Source organism: Capra hircus, chromosome 10 (assembly GCF_001704415.2).
Source record: "Capra hircus breed San Clemente chromosome 10, ASM170441v1, whole genome shotgun sequence".
NCBI lineage: Eukaryota > Metazoa > Chordata > Mammalia > Artiodactyla > Bovidae > Capra > Capra hircus.
In genome coordinates this window covers 66,441,377-66,462,420 of record NC_030817.1, presented here as the reverse complement: position 1 = coordinate 66,462,420, position 21,044 = coordinate 66,441,377, and the positions used below count along the sequence as shown (strand labels likewise).

At 39.9% G+C, this 21,044-nt stretch overlaps 1 protein-coding gene across 1 annotated transcript in view; it reads right to left on the bottom strand.

The window, feature by feature from the left end:
• Positions 1-17,940, bottom strand: part of INO80 (INO80 complex subunit) — a 125,033-nt gene extending 107,093 nt beyond the window's left edge. Inside the window, exon 1 of the mRNA XM_018054429.1 lies at positions 17,692-17,940. The gene's annotated coding sequence lies outside the window, so the exon portion shown is untranslated. The remainder of the gene's footprint in view (positions 1-17,691) is intronic.

Genomic DNA, 21,044 nt, shown 5'->3' with positions numbered 1-21,044 from the left:
CATGGCATCTAGTCCCCTCACTTCATGGCAAATAGATGGGGAAACAGTGGCAGACTTTATTTTTTGGGGCTCCAAAATCACTGCAGATGGTGACTGTAGCCATGAAATTAAAAGATGCTTTCTCCTTGGAAGGAAAGTTATGACCAACCTAGACAGCATATTCAAAAGCAGAAACATTACTTTGCTGACAAAGGTCCATCTAGTCAAGGCTATGGTTTTTCCAGTGGTCATGTATGGATGTGAGAGTTGGACTGTGAAGAAAGCTGAGCGCCAAAGAATTGATGCTTTTGAACTGTGGTACTGGAGAAGACTCTTGAGAGTCCCTTGGACTGCAAGGAGATCCAACCAGTCCATCCTAAAGGAGATCAGTCCTGAGTGTTCATTGAAGGACTGATGTTGAAGCTGAAATTCCAATACTTTGGCCACCTGATGTGAGGAACTGACTCATTTGAAAAGACCCTGATGCTGGGAAAGATTGAAGGTGGGAGGAGAAGGGGATGACAGAGAATGAGAGGTTGGATGGCATCACCAACTTGCTGGACATGAGTTTGACTAAACTCTGGGAGATGGTGATGGACAGAGAGGCCTGGCATGCTGCAGTCCATGGGGTCGCAAAGTGTCGGACACAACTGAGCGACTGAACTGAACTGATAACTCTGAATGAGGAAACAGCAGAGTTTAGGATATGCATCCTTCTGTATGAGTTAATGAATAAAAAACAAAAAGTGTGATGAATACAATCACCTAAAATTTAATGCTTCCAAAAACCCAGGCCAAATGGCTCCACCAGTGAATTTTTCCAAACATTTAAAGCAGAATTATTATCAATCCTTCACAAACTCTTCCAGTTAACAGAAAGGAAACTCTATGACATCTCCATTACCTTGATTTTTAAAGCCAGGCAAAGATATCACAAGAAAAGTACAAGTCAGCCCTTCATATCCCAGATACAGAGCCCACGGATATGGAGGGCTGACTATACCATTTTATAGAAGGGACTTAACTTCCACAAATTCTGGTATTTGCAGGGGATCTTGGAATCAATCCCCCACGGGTACCAAGGAAAGACTACAAAGACTAATTACCCTTTTAATATAGATACAAAATCCTCAACAAAATACAGCTGACCCATGAACAACATGGGGATTTGGGGCCACCGACGCTCCTTGCAGTTGAAAATTCATGTCGTGCTGTTCTGTACCTAAGGTTCCATATCCACAGTTCTGAATCTATGGATTCAACCAGCTACAGATGGTGCAGTATGCAGTTATTGAAAAACAATCTACATGTAAGTGAGTGCATGCAGTTCAAACCCATGTTTTTCAAGGGTTAACTGCATCATACACAGAATCCAACATTATATAAAAAGAATTACTGCTGCTGCTAAGTCGCTTCAGTCGTGTCTGACTCTGTGCGACTCCATAGACGGCAGCCCACCAGGATCCCCCCGTTCCTGGGATTCTCCAGACAAGAACACTGGAGTGGGTTGCCATTTCTTTCTCCACTGCATGAAAGTGAAAAGTCAAAGCGAAGTCGCTCAGTTGTGTCTGACTCCTAGCGACCCCAAGGACTGCAGCCCACCAGGCTCCTGAATCCATGGGATTCTCCAGGCAAGAGTACTGGAGTGGGGTGCCACTGCCTTCTCCAAATTAGACACTATTACTAAAGTAGAATTTATCCTAGGAATGCAAAGTTGGTGTCATACCTGCAAATCAATGTGTTACACCTCATTAAAGCACAAAACCCACTTCATCATCTCAACAGAAACAGAAAAATGATTTGACAAAATCCAACACCATTTCAAAATAAAACAGTCAACAAACTATGAACAGTCTTCACTACTGACAGCCGTGTTTAAGACTCCATGCTTCCACTGCAGGGGGCAGAGGTTCCATTACTGGCTGGAGAACTAAAATCCCACAGGCCACAGAGTGCTGCCAAAAAATAAACAAAACTTTTAAAAAGGGTGGGGGGGGACTCCCTCAACCTGATAAAGGACACTGACACAAAACAGAGCTAACACCATACCTAATAGTGAAAGACAGAACGCTTCCCCCTTCAGATCAGGAACAAGACATTGTCTGCTTTCACAACCTCTATTCAAAACTGGACTGAAAATTCTAGCTAGGGCAATTAGGAAAAGGAAGGAAGGGAGGGAGAGAGCGATGGCAAGCACCCAGACTGAAAAGAAAGAAGTAAAACTATATTTACAGATGACATGATCTTGTACAAGAGTAGATAACACTAAGGAGTGCTCTAAAAAATGATTAGAACGAATAAGCAAGCTCAGTTATCTTGTAGGATACAAGATCAATATACAAAAATCAATTATATTTTTATATACTGGCAACGAACAATCTGAAAGAAAAACTAAGAAAATAATTCCACTTACGTTACCATCAAAAAGAATACACACTTAACCAAAGAACTGCAAGACACTGTTGAAAGAAATTAAAAGAACTAAAAAAATGACAATATCCCACAGTTCATGGATCAGATGATTTAACATTTTTAACATCTCAACAATACACATCAAAAATCCAAGCTGCCTTTTTTGAAGAAATAGACAAGCTGATTCTAAAATTCAGGGAATTCCCTGGTGATCCAGTGGTTAGGACTCAACACTTTCACTGCTGTTGTCCAGGTTTCATTGCTGGTCAGGGAACTAAGATCCTGTAAGCCACAGTGCAGCGAAAAAAGTAAGTAAAAAATAAAATAAAATTCATATGGAAATGTAAGGGACCTAGGACAGCCAAAATAATCTTTGAAATGACAAAGTTGGAGAATTCATACTTTGATTTTAAAATTATCCACACAGCTGAAGTAGTTATCAAGATATATGGTGCTGACATAAAGTGAGAAACACTGATCAATGGAACAACTGAGAATCCAGAAATAAACCCTTACATTTAGAGTCAACTGATGTCCAACAAGGGTGTCAAGATAATCCAGTGGGGAAAGACCAGCCTTTTGAACAAATGGCACAATGACAACTGTACAGCAACATACAAAAGAATGAAGCTGGAACTCTTCCTTGCACTACACACAAAAAATTAACTCAAAAGAGATCATAAACCTAAATTTAAGAGCTAAAAGTATAAAACTCTTAGAAGAAAATGTGAGAAAAAAATCATGAGCTTGGATGAGGTAACAGTTTCTTAGATAATATACCAAGAGCAACAGCAACAAAAGGAACACAGATAAACTGGACTTATCATCTTTAGTGCTTTAAAGGATACTCTCAAGAAATTGAAAATTCACTAATAGGAGAAAATACTTGCAAATCATATATCCGATAAGGAATTGATTGATATCCAGAATATTTTACAAAGCTCTTAAAACACAGTAATAAAAAGGTACTCAAATTAAAAATGGACAAAGGGGACTTTCCTGGCAGTCCAGTGGTTAAGACTCTGCACTTCCAGTGCAGTGGGGGCAGGTTCCATGCCTGGTCAGGAAACTAGTTAAGATCCCCCACGCTGTTTGGCAATCCCCAAAACAGTTTTTTTAATTAATTAAAAATGGGAAAAGGATGTGAATAAATATTTCTCCCAAGGGGATATTTCAATGGCTAAAAGTACATGAAAAGATTCTTCATCATCATTAGAGACCAGGAAAATACAAAGCAAATCCACAATAAAACCCACTAGGATGATTATAATAGAAAAGACAGACAGTAACAAGTGTTGGCAAAGATATACAGAAACTAGAACCTTCGTACACTGCTAGCTGGAATGTAAAATGGTGCAGCCATTTAGGAAATGTCTGATACTTTTTCAAGTAGTTGAACATATGTTTACCTTTGTCCCAGAAAATCCACTTCTAGGTATACCCAAGAGAAATGAAAATATATGTCTGCAAAAAAAGTTAAGACTTAAATTTTCATAGTAATATTCATAACAGCCAAAAGGTGGAAAGAACATAATGTCCATCAACTGATGAATGGATAAATATAATGTGGTATATCCATACAATGGAATATTATTTGGCATTAGAAAGAGTTGGAATAATTACTAACAGACACTGTAACACAGATGAACTTTAACATTATACTAAGTAAACAAGCCAGTCAACAAAGCCCTTATACTGTTTGATTAACTTATGAGGTATCCAGAACAGCAGCTCCATAGGAAACAAAAAATGATCAGTGGTTGTGTGGGACAGGAAGTTGGGACAGGGTTAAGTAGGGGCTTCTCTGGTGGCTCAGTGGTAAAGAATCCACCAGCCAAAGCAGGAGGCACGAGAGACACAAGTTCAATCCCTGGCTCGGGAAGATCCCCTGGAGAAATAAATGGCAACCCACTCCAGTATTCTTGCCTGGCTTTTTCCATGGATAGAGGAGCCTGCTGGGATACAGTCTATGGGGTCTCAAAAGAGTCAGATACCACCTAGTGACTAAACAACAAGTGTGAATGGAATGTGACTGATAATAAACAGAGGTTTCTTTGGGGGCTGATGAAAAGGTTCTGACACTGAGGTGACTATTGCCAACTCTGTGAATATATTAAAACCAATGAATACACTAAAACTATATACATTTTAAATGGTGACTTTTATCAACCAGAAATTATATCTCAATAAATGTTACAAGGTGCCATTTCTGCACAGGAAAAAAGTTTAAAAATGAACAAAAATTATTTATAACACTATACAAATTTAAATATCATATGGAGGGTTCTTACAAAATTCTAACAGTAGTATAATACCTCTAGCACAGAGAACCTACTGGATAATTTTGTTTAAAAAGATTATTACTATTATTATCCCACTTACAGATAAGGAACCAAAGGCTTACACGTTAAGTAACTTGCTCAAGTTCATACCACTTTAATCGGGAATGTGGATTTGAATCCAAACAATCCTTGAACCACTATAAGACTAGAAATTTATTATATAAAGGGAATCATACTGCATAGGGTCCCAAAGAGACAGACACAACTGACTAAACAAATACTGTATATATACTTTTGTATCTGAATTCTTTGAGGTTTTGAGTATGTTTTTGAGATTCATCCATGTTACTACATACCGTTCATTCCTTTTTGTTACTGAATCAGACTCCATTACAAGAATGAATATAATTACAATTTATCTATTCACTTGCTGATGGATATTTGGGTTTTCATTTCTCTTTGGGTAAATTCTGAGGAATAGAACTACTAGGTTATAGGTAGGTATATGCTGCTAAGTCGCTTCAGTCGTGTCCGACTCTGTGCGACCCTACAGATGGCAGCCCACCAGGCTCCACCATCCCTGGGATTCCTCAGGCAAGAACACTGGAGTGGGTTGCCATTTCCTTCTCCAATGCATGAAAGTGAAAAGTGAAAGTGAAGTCGCTCAGTAAGTGTCTGACTCTTTGTGACCCCATGGACAACAGCCTACCAGGCTCCTCCGTCCATGGGATTTTCCAGGCAAGAGTACTGAAGTGGGCTGCCATTGCCTTCTCCAGGCAGGTATATGTTTATCCTTAAAAGAAACCACCAAACAACTTTCCAAAATTGTTCTATTTTACACTCCCCACCCCCAACAATGCATAAGAGTTCTAGTTGCTTTCCATCTTTGTCAACACTTTGTATTATAATATCATCTCACTGTTGTTTTAATTTGTACATCCCTGATGACTGATAAAGTTGAGTACATTTTCATACGCTTAATGGCCATTTGTGTAAATTCCTTTGTGAAATGTCTGTTAAAGTTTTTCAACCACATTTCAGAAAATTTCAGTCTTTTTATTACTGAGTTATATAAGTCCTTGATATATCACAGATATAATTCTTTTGTCAGATATATGTATTACTATAACATCCTTCATGTACATTGGCTAGTTCATCTATAGATTTCTCAATCAAATCCCAGTTTTTGAAGAGACTGACAAGCTCAATCTAAGCTTTATATGGAAATACAGAGGATGCAGAATAGTCCACACAAGTTTAGAAAAGATGGCTAAAGTTGGGAGTTCACTGAAACTTTCAGTAACTCTTGAAATCAGTGTAATCAGATGGTGCTGCATTGGTAGAGGATAGACAAAGCAACAGTACAGAAGAGAGTTCAGAAAGAGATCCATACTTACACAGTCACACTGTTCTTGACAAAGGCACTAAACAATTCAATAGGGAAAGGAAGGGTTTTTTTTGACAAATGGTACTGGAACAACTGGAGATTTATATGGAGGAGAGATTGAACTTCAAACATCTACACTTCATATCATACACAAAAGTGATGTGAGAGACAAATCAGACTTAAATAAAAAGTTAAAACGATAAAGCTTCTAAAAGAAAACATAAGAACATATCCTTGTGATTTTGGAGTAGGTAAAAATTTAATAGATAGGGCGTACTAACTACGAAAGACAGGAAGTAATAACTACAAAAGAAAATATTGATAAACTGACTTCATCAAAATTAAAAACTTCTGCATTTAAAAAGACTAGTCAGTCCTTCTTTGCTTGGTTTCATTCTTTATCAGTTTGCAACAGTATTAACAGTCTGCAGAGAAACGGTATTACTGCAAACTATATGTAATCAGACGCAGTAGCCCTCTTTGCCATATCCACACCAAATAAAGGTGCAAATTCTCTCTAACACAAAAGCCTTACCAAGATTCTGCTGGGTTCCAAGGCCACTCAGAATTACTCCAGAAGATCCTTATTACACTTTCCCTTTTGCTCTTCAGATCAGGATTCAATTTCTAGCCACTGCCCTTAAAGTACTTTTATATTTCTCCAGTGCCCTTAAAGTATTTTTTTGTATTTCTCCAGTACCAGGTTGGAGAAGGAAATGGCAACCCACTCCAGTGTTCTTGTCTGGAGAATCCCAGGGACGGGGGAGCCTGGTGGGCTGCCGTCTATGGGGGTCACACAGAGGCGGACACGACTGAAGTGACTTAGCAGCAGCAGCAGTACCAGATAACACAGATACTAAAAGTTCCCATTAACATATGCTATGCTTAACCAGTATTCCTTACTGTTAAAATATCTTCCCTAACTCTCCAATATTTTACAGGCAGCAACAATTTACTGTATACTTAAATGGGCCAACTAAGTAACTCCCATTTCTCTTAGTTCTCTTAGTTGAATCTGCTATTACTGTGACTGTTCTTTACCTTAGGTCTTTCTGTATTACCTTATTATCTGTTTACTAAGTAAGAAATCATATGCAATATCAGAAGTAGGTGGAAGTTTAGTGCCTGAATACGCCCCTCTTTGGTTCACAATGTGGAGCCTTGTACTAATGTACAAAGTACAACAAAAACTGCTTTTCTTTAGTTTCCTTTTTAAAAATTTACAAATAATTAAAATGGATTAAATTTGCAGAATATAAAAAACATGGGGGAAATAATCCAAACTCAAAAATACATAATCTGTACAATATACTGACAAGAAATTTAATAAAATTCTTATTTAAATCACTTGTTCCCTAACGAATAAAACATCTTGTATCATTCCATTTAGCTGAAATAAAGACTACCAGCAACTTCTTTCCATTACTATTAAATATTATATAGTTTATATTTTATAAACTATTAAAATCTATTAAAATATCATTTAGCAATTCTACAAAAAATAATCAGGGTAAAATTTTTTTCTCATGAATGCTTTGAAAGAGTAAGAGTAATTAGGTTCTACAGGCATTTATTTCCTGCCCGCCATAATTATACAACTTTAACAAAAAAAAAACACTCAATGGCTCAGCAAAAAAACATTTCTGCATTCACTGAAATCTTTCACATAACCTCAACCATTAAAAAAACTTTCAAAGCCAGCCTCAGTTGGAAGTATAACTCTCGTTATGGCCTGATGAGAGAAGGACAAAGGACCTATCACTGAATAAGAGCCCACTAGTTGTGAGGGGCTTTTCTGCCACTGCTGCTGCTGCTAAGTCACTTCAGTCGTGTCCGACTCTGTGTGACCCCATAGATGGCCTCTTGCTTTAATAATACTAGCTCATTTAATCCTCATGGTAATTTAAACTGTATTCCCATTTTAGTTAGGTTAAATAACTTGCCCGAGCTAGAAGTAGAACTCAGATGTATTACCAGTGACTCAAAAGCCCCAATTCTTCACCACAGACTCTGCTATGATAAAACAACAAAGAGACAAGAGTGATCCCATGAGCAGGTCTGCCCATGACAGTTCAATTTTATGCCTGTTGTCTGAAACATAATTACCAACATTCTCTCCTCACTTCCAAAAGTATCCACGTTTGAACAGTATCTGGTCACTCTACACATGGCAAGTTAAAGAGGAAAATAATTCATTAGGTACTCCTTAAATATTCTAGTTGAACCTAAACTTTCCATTCAAACCACTGAATATGCACTAAAAAGCTAAAGAAGCCACTATGTCCCAGGACTGAACTAAGCAGGAAGGAAAAACCTTGTCCTCAAAGAGCACAGGCTGACAGTGGCCTCTACATAGGTTGGCAGGAAGGCCAGAAAGCACCTGCTCCACCAAAGCAACAGTTCCTACTGTAAGAGCATAGGAATAATTTAACAAACCCAGGGTTTCCCCAAATCAAAGTCTGAGACAAAAATTACACCTGCATGGGCTTTTTTTTGGCGGGAGGGGGAGAGGGGAGGGGGGGCGGGGCGGTGGACGGGGGAGGGGATGGTTCTTGCTACTCAGCTTGCGGAATCTGAGTTCCTCAACGAGGGATCGTCCTTGGGCCACCATGATGAAAGCGCAGAGTCCTAACCTCCTAACCACTGGATCGCCAGGGAACTCCCTACATCTGCACTTGAAATGGAATGAAGAATTCCTGGCTAAAAAATCATGGCCCTTCCAGAGAGTTCTAAAATGGCAAAGAGAAAATATTTTGCTTATCTTATAGGTATATTGTGAGAAAGAAAAAGTACTTATCCATGATTACCTTTCCCTACTTTTCTTCCTCAATAAAATCAGAATATATATCAAAATGAATTATGTTTCCAAGGATGACGACAATTACAATGTGTTTGCTTTCTTCTAGGTAAAGAATCATTTCAGCTTCCTAAAATAGCATCTTCATCAAGACAGGGAACAAACTGCATTTTATCAAAATAATAAAAAATAAATTACTAGCACAACTGCCTATAGAGGAGTTCTGTAGTATACACCACAGACATGACATCCGGTTAAACAAGTTTAATCCCCGTTAATTAAGAATTAATTAGAGTCTAAATTAAAAAAAATCCAAAAGGGAGGAAATGCTTCCTGAGGTAGCCAGTGGACCTTTCACATGGTAATTTTAAAAAAAAATTGTTTTATGTTAGGCTATGTTAGAGGTCCCTAGTATATTTCACAAGTCTTCTGGTGAAAAGAACCCAATCTAAATTAATGACAATTTATCAAATTAAAAATTTGAAAACAAAACTAAAGATTCCTCTTACTGAAGAATTACTGACTTTAACAACTTTCACAGCTAAATTCATGAAAACACTTACCTTTTTCAGGGAGTGAGACAGCTGACAAATATATGCACCAGTAAAAGGGAAATTACAGAACTGAATCCACAGGCCCAAAATCTTGAGCAATTCAGTTTATTTCTCATCAAAAGGAAGTTAACATTAACTTACTTGATAGATATTTGTGAAAAATAGATTCTCACAAACAGCTGAGATAACTATATGGAACTGATAACTAAGTTAACTGTCCATTATTACAAAAGTAATGGTGAGAGTTTATTATTGAGAATAAAAGGTAAAAGACATTCATAACCAGCCAATATTATAAAACTGACTTTTCTACTCAGTTTTCCTATACTAAAAGTCAGTTTTCATTTTGGGGCTGAACACAGTAACCAGTGTGGGTGGTAACAGAGAAGCCTTTCTTCACCAAAGGAAGTCTGAGAAATCAAAGTTCAGGTAATTCATCCTGGCAATGAACCATCTATAAACAAGCATGAGGTGAACTGTATACTAAACAGCTCTTGCTTTTCAACTGTATTTCAGTCGCTTAAGACATGATATTTTTATTAACACCAAATATAATTACTTTCATTATCTTTATTTTATAAGATACACAGATATTATAAACAAGGCAAGTATGTTTACACCAAACTAGGCATCCAATAAACACTTTTTTAAATATTCAAGAAGCTTGGGGGTAAGGGAACTTCATCACAAGGAATTCCAACTGAGAATTCAAATTTTTTATTTTGTTGCATCAAATGCAATAAGACTATGTACACACATTCTATTGAGAACCAGATGCCATTTTATTTGCATATGCACTTCATATATACATTCACATATTTAATTCTTTTATGACATAGACAACACTATAACCCTTATTTTACAAACAAAAAAAAAAGAGTTAAGCTTAACGTCTCCCCTAAGGTCACACAGCCAAAGTGACAGAGCCAGGACTGGAATCCAACAAGTCTGACTCCAAACTCCCACATATTTAACTATTCCAACATTGTCTGAAGGACCTCCAACAAGCAGAGGCTCCAAGGGCATAAAGCCATGCTAATGAAGTATTCCAAGCAGTATATTCATTTATTCAATGATTTATTTAGATTAATATAGAGCCATATATATTGACTTTATGTTATGGGTTATAATCCAATGCTGCTTTATTTTGCTGCTCAAATCGTTGAGTTTTGACCACTGGGAGCTTTTTCAGTTGGTCCCTGTGCTCCTCTGACATATCCTCATCAATGTGGAATGCTGGTGGTGGGAGCTGTAGTACTTCCTTACCTTCTGATGCTCCAGGCTCATCTTGTAGATTTCCTGTATCAAACCTAGAGTTAGCTACTTCTCTAAGGAGCTCCAGTTCCTTTTATTACATAATGGTATAAGAAAACACGATGTGGGTACTAGGTATGCGCCTAGGTTTTTAACCTTCTCTGCACAGAGCACAGAAATATACCTGTGTGTATATAAACCCATGTTATGTATGTGCCTCTAAAAATTTGTATATGCAACCACCTATACCTGTATCAAGCTAAACACGGATTCATACTGATGACTCCAACTTTAATCCATCACCACAGGGATTATTCTAGCCGCCTTCCCTTGATTATCTGTAAATTCTTACTCTGACAGTAAGTAGTCGGTCTCCCACCATCCATTTACTTAATTGTTCAATTGTAGTCTGTCTGTGTTTCAGTATCACAATTAAGTGGTATATCTCATAGAACACAATTGTAACAATTAGACTACAGTGCTCATATGCAGTTCCTTAAGAGTCCACTCATTTTCAAGGTTACTTAGGTTAGCAGTTCCCTCCTCCTTATTTTAATAAGGCGGTTTCATACATTTATAATATTATTATATTCTCCTTTCACAATCCGCATTCCTTCCTGGAATCCTTCAACCTCCGAAATGATTTTCGCTTAATTTGGACATACTGAAGTTTACTCTGTGCTATAAAGGCCCTGCAAGTTTAGCAAATGCATAATGTCATGCATCTACTACTACTGTAGCCAACAGAATAATTTTCTCAAGCAGTATTTTAAATGAACCGAATGGTATTACACTCCTCTATGGAAGCAGCATGGTTCGGTAGTAGAAAGAGAAGGTGAAGTCAAGAACTTTAAGTTTAATGCTACTGACAAGCCATACAGACTTTAAGAATAACAGCTATCCTTTCAGGGTCCCAAGAGTCTCAGTGTAAAATGAGGGAGTTTCAACTAGATGACAATAATTTATAGCATTTATTAAACACTTCGTGTCAGGGATGATGCTAAGCACTTCACATGGATTATTTCATTTATTTCTAACAACTCTACATATAAAGCAAATACTTTTATGTATTATCCCTATTGAAATGATGGAATTAAAGGCTTAATATTAACTAGCACAAGATCACCTAGCCAGAGAGTTACACAGCCACGACTCTAGAACAGGAGTTGGCATGCCCCGCGTGTCAAACTCAGCCTGCTGCTCATTTTTATAAGTCCTGACAGATAAGAATGGTTTTTAAGTTTTGAAGTAACTGGGGAAAATTCAGGACATATGAAAATTATATGAAATTACAATTTCAGTCCCCAGAGTTTTACTGGCAAATAGCCCCACTCATTCAGGGACATATTCACTTTGGCTGCTTTCACAATGCAATCGCAGACATGAGTGGCTGAGACAGAGAAACATGGCCAGCAAAGCCTAAGACTTATTATTTGACTCTACAGAAAACCTCTCCCAAGCCCTACTGTAGAGTCTGGCTTACTCTTATTTTCTAAGAATGATTCTAAGAAAAGGCAAATTATTACTAACCTTAGAATGACAACCTAGACAGAAATATTTTAGACCCTGAATTATAAAGTTTAATGTTGTAAAACCTCATCTCTTTGCACTATAACTTTAAGTAGAAAGATATTTCTATCTACTAGTATTCATTACATAAACACAGGTTAATGCATTGCAATGATTTTCTTTACTGATGTATTTTTACCTGTTATCTAAAAAAAGACTTGAGATATTGTCTATTCATAATAAAAAGTTTCTGACTTCAATACTTTACAAACTAAAACTCTAGATTAAACTGTCAAAACAAAATGGTACTTACAATTATAGCTAACGCTTGTTGAGAGCACCCTTTGCCAGGTTCCACTGTAAGAATTTTTAGGTCTCTGTGAGCAAGTGAGTGAGTGAAGCAGGTATTTCTATTATCTTAATTTAAAAGATGAATTAACTGAGGCTTAAACAGCTTTCCAGAGGCAACACAGTTAATAAGAGAGCTAAAATTCGAACCCAGGTCATCTGGCTCTAGCATCTAAAAGGGGTCTGGCTATACTACAAGGCCACTGGATGACAACGCTTCTGTTAACAAGGCAGATTAGGACCTTTAAACAAATGAAAAGAATGTTTCACTATATTAAAACAAACAAAATAACCTAAGTACTAGTAATTTATTTCAGCACGTCAAGAGAAACATTTAGGTTTATACTTTTACACTTATCCATGGCACCCTATGGCTTCCCTGGTGACTAGTGGTAAAGAATCCACCTGCCAATGCAGAAGATGTGGGTTCAATCCCTGGGTCAAGAAGATCCTCTGGAGAAGGAAATGGCAACCCACTCCAGTATTCTTAGTTGGGAAATCCCAGGGACAGAGGAGCCTGGAAGACTATAGTCCATGGGGTTGCAGAAGAGTCAGACACGGCTTAGTGACTAAACAACAAACAAAAAATGGCATCCCAAGAGTTCGCACAATTCTGTTTCTCTTTGCAGAGCCCCTCTGTACTCTCCATACATAAACATGTTGTTCAGAATCTAAGTCAGGTACAATTCTTTTGCGACCCCATGGACTTTAGCCCACCAGGATCCTCTGTCCATAGGATTTCCCAGGCAAGAAGACTGGAGTGGGTTGCCATTTCCTTCTCCAATATATATACATACAATTGGATTAACTCACTTGTACACACCCAACAGAGTCTTACCACAGTCCCTGAGTGTGGCAGATGCTCAACAACTCACTGTTGGGCGGATCAAAGCACATTCAGTATGTGTTCAATAAATAAATATTGAGTGAATGAATGAACAGAATAAGGAATTTCCTAAACATTAGGTTCAAGTATCATTAAATGGTTGTTGACCTGAAATGAACTAGGGATGGAAAAGTCTCTGGCTTTGTGATGGTTAAACTGGGTCTGGTCTGTTTATGAGTTTTAACCACTTTCTGTGTTATTAAGTTTCATAAACAAACCACTCATTATACACCTATCTAACAATATTTATCTTTCAAGCTAGTTCTAATTTTCCAGATTAACAATTCAATAATAGTCCATCTCAGTCTTCATCACTCCATTGTGAAATCAAATTTATCTTCATATGCAAACCTCACTGTTGCCTTCATTATTTATATTGGAAACTTCCCTCCTGCTTAATTTGTTCTTCTTTGAGGTGTAATAATTTAAGTCTAAGAGTGAATGCACTGTGGTTTTCTACCAAGATAATACAAATACAGTCCATTTCTAAATTTTATTTTTCATACCTCTCTCAGGAGTGACTTTTTTAAACATTTATTTACTTATTAGACACACCATAAGACATGTGGGATCTTAGCTCCCCAAGAACTCAAACCCATGCCTCCTGCAATGAATCATTAAGTCTTAAACCACTGGACCAACAGGGAAGTTCCAGGAGTGACAAAATATGTTGACAGCCTTTCTAGTAATATCCAGACAACAATCTCAGAGATAAATTGACCACCTGGCCTAGCATTCCTTTTACCATACTGATGTTCACTAGCCATTTTTCTGTTCATGCACAAGGAATGAAAGATTTACCCAGTTTATCCTCCTCAGTTAACTAACTTCTTGCCCAGAAAAGGTAGCTGTCACATGCAAACCCAAAGGCAGCTTATCTGTTTATATTCATAAGAAATATGAATCATTTTGGTACCAGTACAAAAAGGTGAACACTATACATATACCCCGAGAAAACCCTATATGCCATACATGTTCTTTCCTACTGCGTAAGTTTCCTCTTCCAAATCAAAACTAAAGGTATGTTAAAGTTTTTGATATGTTCTTCAAAGGTGAAAATAAACTAACATTTCTCAATATGCTGTCTTATAGTTGGTATGTCATTTAATCTCAGAAGTGAAAATTATTGTACCTGTTTTACAAATACGGAGAACTGAACAAGTTCATTGGCTTGTTCAGTGCTAAGCAGGACTCAAACCTAAGTCTTTTTAAGTTCAAAACCAATGTCTTTCTATTATACAACCAGGTTTCTCTTCAGCTAAATTATCACTCACTTTTCCTCTAAAAAGTCCTGTTCATGTGAATGCAAATTTGAGCCAACAACCCTTCTACTTCTTAAAAAAAAAAAAAAAAATCACTGGTTTGATACATATAAAATGACTTAGCTACATGTCGAACTCTCTAGGGCAAAGGCTCTTTAAACTAGGGTTCAAGAAATTGGATGGGAAAAAACGTACATCCTTATTTTCACTCACCTATAACTGAAATTAACATTTTCTTCTATTCTGAATGTAGTTCCCGTAGCATACCACAGCAATATGAGCAGGACAATCACTAGTTGTTAAAACGTAAACTATATTTTATACATTTGAAAAATAAAATTCTGAGAAGGGGTTCAAAGGTTTCTTTAAACTATAAAGGGGTTCAAAGCACATAAATAATGTAAGGATACTGCTCCGACACCATCACACAGTTACCAAACCTTGGTAATGAAGGTTTACAAAGGGATGTCACACAGTTTATTCATTGTCTGTTCATCAGTTTAAAATATGGGGAATTCCCTGGCGGTCCAGTGGTTACGACTCTGCTTTTACAGCCAAAGGTTCAGGTTCAGTCCCTGGCTGGGGAACTAAAATACCATATGATGCACACCAAATTTTAAAGAAAAAAAAAAAAAGGACAGCATTTAATCCCAGTGATTTTTTTCCCATTGAATTTGTCAATGACGTTGGCTATTACTGATATCCTACTTCTGACCTAACACATATGGAAATCTCTCTTATGTACTTACAAAACCCAGGCATTAAACTTGTGACCAACTTTTCAACTCTAAGCAAACCTACTGTACTACAATTAGCAAGCGAATCCAGTGCTTCTACAACTTTCTCATTTAATGCACAGCCATAGTTCAAATGTTTAGGTTCCTTCACTCCCCCAACTCACATGCTGAAATCCTAACTGCCAAGGTGACGGTATGAGGTAGAACAGGAGCCCTGCTCATTAGATCAGTGCCCATATAAGGTGTTTAGTAAGTATTGACGAGTATGCTCTTCTCAGTCTTCTGCAGGCTACGACCTAGTGTATCAAAATCCTTGTGCTTAGGAAGCAAACCTGTCACCAACTTCACTTATTTTCCTACACAAATTCAAAGTTTCCTATTAATCTTATCCAATTCCTACCAATCTTATCCAAATCTTATCCACTCTAAAACTCAATGCATCCCAGCATTTGTATTTTGTGTGAACTTTACGCTAACGTGTTAAATCCCCAAGCCAGTTTTAACCTTGTAGGCAGAAAAGATGCCTATTAGTCCCTCCCTAGTCCTATGTCTACACAAGTTAAGGTCAAAAACTGTTTAAGGATACCTTCCCCTGGTAGCACCATGACAAACTTTCACTAGGTGAAATTATAACATCACAGCTTTAGGTCTGTAGTTGAGACTGAATCACATTTGTACCTTGATGTACTCAAAAATGTTTTTATTAGTCATAAAACTTCTAATCATATTTGTGCTCGTTACATTAGTTTTTTCCTATTAAAAAACACAGACCTTTAAAAATCGATTCCTGATTCTTCTGAAACAAATTGTAGAGGAAAAAAACATAGTAAACTAAAACAATGGAATATAACTCTCAAAACTACAAATTTATTTCACAATCTAGTTAAGTATGTGACTTTTACCATATATAATAACCAAATAAATGTTTTATAGGAAGAGCTTGAGAATTTCAAGAATAAAACACAACCAGAACTGGAACACTAATTGGCAACAAAAAGAAACAAAGTCCTGATACATGCTACAACATGAAAGAGCCTTGAAACCATGGTTAAGTGAAAGACGATATCCACAAAAGGACACATATTGTATGATTCTGTTTATATGAAATATCCAGAGTAGGCAAATCTACAAAAACAGAAAAGAGATTAGTGATTGCTAGGGGTTGGGTGAAGAGGAGAAGGGAGTAACTGCTATGGGGGCTTCTTTTTGGAGTGATCAGTTAGATAGTGCACTGTGCTAGCTATACAACTCAACTCGTCTGCTAAAAATCATGGAATTGTACACTTTAAAAGTCGGAGCTTTTGGTATGCGGATTATATCTCAGTAAAGGTGTTACTTTAAAAATGAATAACAAAAAGCCGCCACTTGTAAACCACAATGAAAATTCCCTTTGGGAAAGGAAATCATGAAAGTCATTGATTGGAAAAGTAAGCTGGTTACCTGAGATGTTAGCAAAGTCAACCACCTCATTTCTTCTTCCATTCTACCAACAAGTACACGAACATACAACTAGACAGTGTTTGAATAAAAGAATTCAGCAGAGCTGGCTGTTAAACTAAAATAGTGAGTGCCTTCTTAGAACCTCTCACTCCTAAACTGTAGGGGGCTTCCACCCTCGCTGATTACGGAAGTAGTAGTTTTCAACAGCGACCTCAAGAAGGAACGTCAAATTAGATGACACTTGCCTAGACGCCCTACAAAGGCCAAAAAGCCTAGAAGGGGTGACACCTACACACTCCTAAGTGTGCGCACGTGTTAGGCTGCACCCAGCCAACACCAACAAGCAAAATGGACCATTCACCCAGATCCCAACTCGCTCCCATAAACTGACACACTATCAAGCCCTTAGAGCTCATCTGTTTAAAAGGACAAATACAGCAGTCCACACCGGGTTCCCACTCGAGCCCAACCAGCCCCCGCCCTGCCCCACCCCACCCCCAAACCCACACACGTGTTAGCCGACACCGCCCCACCGGGTCCCACGTGCACCAGGTCTAACACACTCCTCACGTGTGGGCGCCCCACGGGCTTTCTCGGCTGGCCGAGGTCACCGCGTGACCCCGGGTCTCCAGAGGTAGGAGAGAGTAAGAACAAGGCCCAGATCCCTGAGGTCCCAACCCTGCGAGGAGTGTCCACACCCATCCTCCCTACTAACCCCAACAAATCCCAGGGCCGGGGGCGACGGCCCCTTTAAGACGAGGCCCAGTCGTCGCCCACAGAGAGGGGCGCAACGGGGCCTACACAACCCCCCCTCCGTTCGTCCGCCCACGTCTAGTCGCCTCACCTCGGGCCGCCGGGCCCCGCCGCCGCGGCGGCGGCGGAGGGGGGGCGGGGTGCGGGCGGGGTCCGGAGGGGGGGGTCGCCCCGCCGACGGTGGAGCCGCGGTTCGCTCTCTGAGGCCGTGGGACGGTGACTGCGTTGGGCGTGGACGCTCCTAGCTCGCTCCTTCGGCGGCTCCTGGGACCCCAAGATGGCGGCGGCGCTGAGGCGGCTGCGGGCGCTGGGCCGGCGGCGGCGGCGGCCACTTTCACTCACTGAGAGGAGCGGAGCAGGGACACGGGGAGCCATGGCGGGGGGGAGGAGAGGCGCCATAGCCAGGCCAGAACAATCGAGCCGCTACTCAGTGGGCTTACCCCCGCCCCGCCCACGCTCACTGCTCGTCGCCAGCCCGTGGCCGTCCGCAGTGCCGCTGCCGTCGGCCTCGTGCAGCTCGCACCCCGCCGCTGCCGCCTGACGCCCCGCGCTGACCGGGGTTCGGGGAAAGACCCTGATCTATGCCATCTGAGGGCAGATTGGTCGGGGCTGGGACTGGCGAAGATTGCCGAAAGGCGGCGGGGAGGAGGAGGAGGATGTCATCGCTAGAGTGAGCAAGCAGATCTCGCGGGAGCAGATGTCGCGAGACCTCTCTGATCTGCAACCGCCAAAGAAAGGTTACTTTTCCCGGAAGTAACGTCAGTCCAAACGGCCCGGGATCCTGGGAATGTTTGTTGCTGCAGATGGAAGTGGGAGGGTACTTGTGATTAGTTTGTTAACGGCTACCAAACACTGCTCAGTTCACTTGAGGAAAAGTATAGGCTCAGGTGTGATATTTTACATTGTTTTTGGTCCCTTTGGGCAAGGTTGTATATGTGGGGAAGGCCCTGCTCTGTAGGACCACTCTTAACACAATAGTTTGGGGCTTCAGTTTGGGCTCAGCAACCAAAACTGCGATGCTGTGGCACAGTTGAGCAAGGTACCTAAGTGAAGGTTTTAGGATTCAAGCACCTGGGAATACACAAACCCGTCATCAGAAGTGTCTCAGTATTCTAACACCCACCCAATGAACCTCTGAAAAGGGAGTAATTGACCTGTCTGTGCCAACTCAACAGTTTGCACCCTCTGCTGCCCACATTGACTAAAATTAATGCAACTCGGTTAACAGCATCTGTGATGAGAAGTAGCTAGTGTACAGTCTAATTGCAGGTAAGGATTAGATGTACTTACTGAAAGTTAACTATTTCATTTCCCTCATGTCTCACGTTTTAATTCATTTAATTCTGGCCCTTAGCATTTAAACAAAACAACATTCGCTTAAAGTCATAAGTAGCCTTCTTGTGCCAAATTCGCTGGACTTTAAATTTGCTTAAAGGCAAAAGTTCTACACATTTTCTGGGGACTTTCCTGGTGGTCCAGTGGTTAAGAATCGTTGCAATGCAGAAGGATTCAATCCCTTTTTGGGAAACTAAAATCCTGCATGTAGTGGAGCAACGAAGATCCCATGTATACAACTAAGACAAGATGCAGATTAATAAGTTTTTTTTTTAATTACACCCTTTGTGAAAGAGACAAGAGGATGTAAGAACACACACAAATACCTGCTCATTTGTCAGGGAGAGGAGTCAGCACCTGCTCATTTGTCAGGGGGAGGAGTCGGAGGAGACACCTGAAGATAAAGTGAATTATGTCCTGTATGAGAAGGGTGGGGAGAAGGAGAGAATGGGAACAAGGTTGCAGGATTAACAGGGGAGTGGCAATTTTGTATAAGACTGTCTTTTAGAACCCTATGTTTCACATACCCAGAAACATAAACACCTAAAATCAACTGGGATAATATTTAAGCAACAACCCACTGACTGGAGCCGAAATCAAAAGGAAAAGAATAAAGAGGGAAAAGTCAGTAAACTAGGGAGGGACCAAGATGTAGAGTCCCTTAAAGTTCAGATGTAGGTAGTCAGTTTGTTTTCTTTGTCTAAGCTAACAAATTACTACAGAATAGTGGCTTGCTGTTGCTGCTGCTAAGTCCTCTCAGTCATGTCCGACTGTACGACCCCATAGACGGCAGCCCACGAGGCTCCTCCGTCCCTGGGATTCTCCAGGCAAGAATACTGGAGTGGGTTGCCATTTCCTTCTCCAGTGCATGAAAGTGAAAAGTGAAAGTGAAGTCGCTCAGTCGTGTCGGACTCCTCCTGACCCCATGGACTGTAGCCTACCAGGCTCCTCCGTCCGTGGGATTTCCCAGGCAAGAGTACTGGAGTGGGTTGCCGTTGCCTTCTCCGAATAGTGGCTTGACACCAATTTATTAGCTTACATTCTGTAAGTCAGAAGTCTGACAGTCTCAAACTGGACCAAAATCGAGGTGTTGGCTGGGGTGCCTTACTTTATGGTGGCTCTTGCAAAGTGTTTCCTTTTCCAACTTCCAGAGGCTACTTGGATTCCTTGGCTTCTGCCGCCCTTCTTTTTATCTCAAGGCAGAAATGACGGTTTGGGTCCTTCTCATGTCACATCAGACCAACTGTTAACCCTTTAAGGATCCCTGTGATTACAACAGGGCCACTCAGATAATCTAGGATAATCTTCCTAATTTAAAATCAACTGATTAGCAACCTTTCGGAGAAGGCAATGGCACCCCAGTACTCTTGCCTGGAAAATCCCATGGACGGAGGAGCCTGGTGGGCTGCCATCTATGGGGTCACACAGAGTCGGACACGACTGAAGCGACTTAGCAGCAGCAGCAGCAACCTTTAGCTCATCCGCAACCTTAATTCCCCTTTGTCTGTAACCTAATATATTCAGGTGGCAGTAGTGGTAAAGAAGCCACCTGCCAACGCAGTAGATGCAAGAGACACAGGTTCAATCTCTGGGTGGGGAAGATCCCCTGAAGAAGGAAATGGCAACCCACTCCGGTATTCTTGCCTGGAGAATCCCATGGACAGAGGAGCCTGGCAGGCTACAGCCCATGGGGTCACAAAGAGCCAGACATGACTGAGCATGCATGCTCATAGTTGATCACATTCTATTTAATTTATTCACATGGATATCCTTGAGGGGATAACATTATTCTGCCCCACCCTCCCCATTCTGTCCTAGAACTTTTGATATACAACTCTAATCTTTCATCTATGACTTTCACATTAAAGTTCAGTTTTTTCTAATCTAATAGTCTTGCATTCTTTTTTTTCTTTTTTCTTGCCTCACTGGACAACTTGTGGGATCCTAGTTCCTGACCAGAGATTGAACTCTGGCCCCTGAAATGGAAGTGCTAAGTCCTGATCACTGATCATTTCTGTGGTATTCTTGCTGAAAATGTATAATCTCACTCAATCACAAAAAAACATTAGACAAATTGAAAAGGGGGGATGTTCCAAAAAATAATTGCTT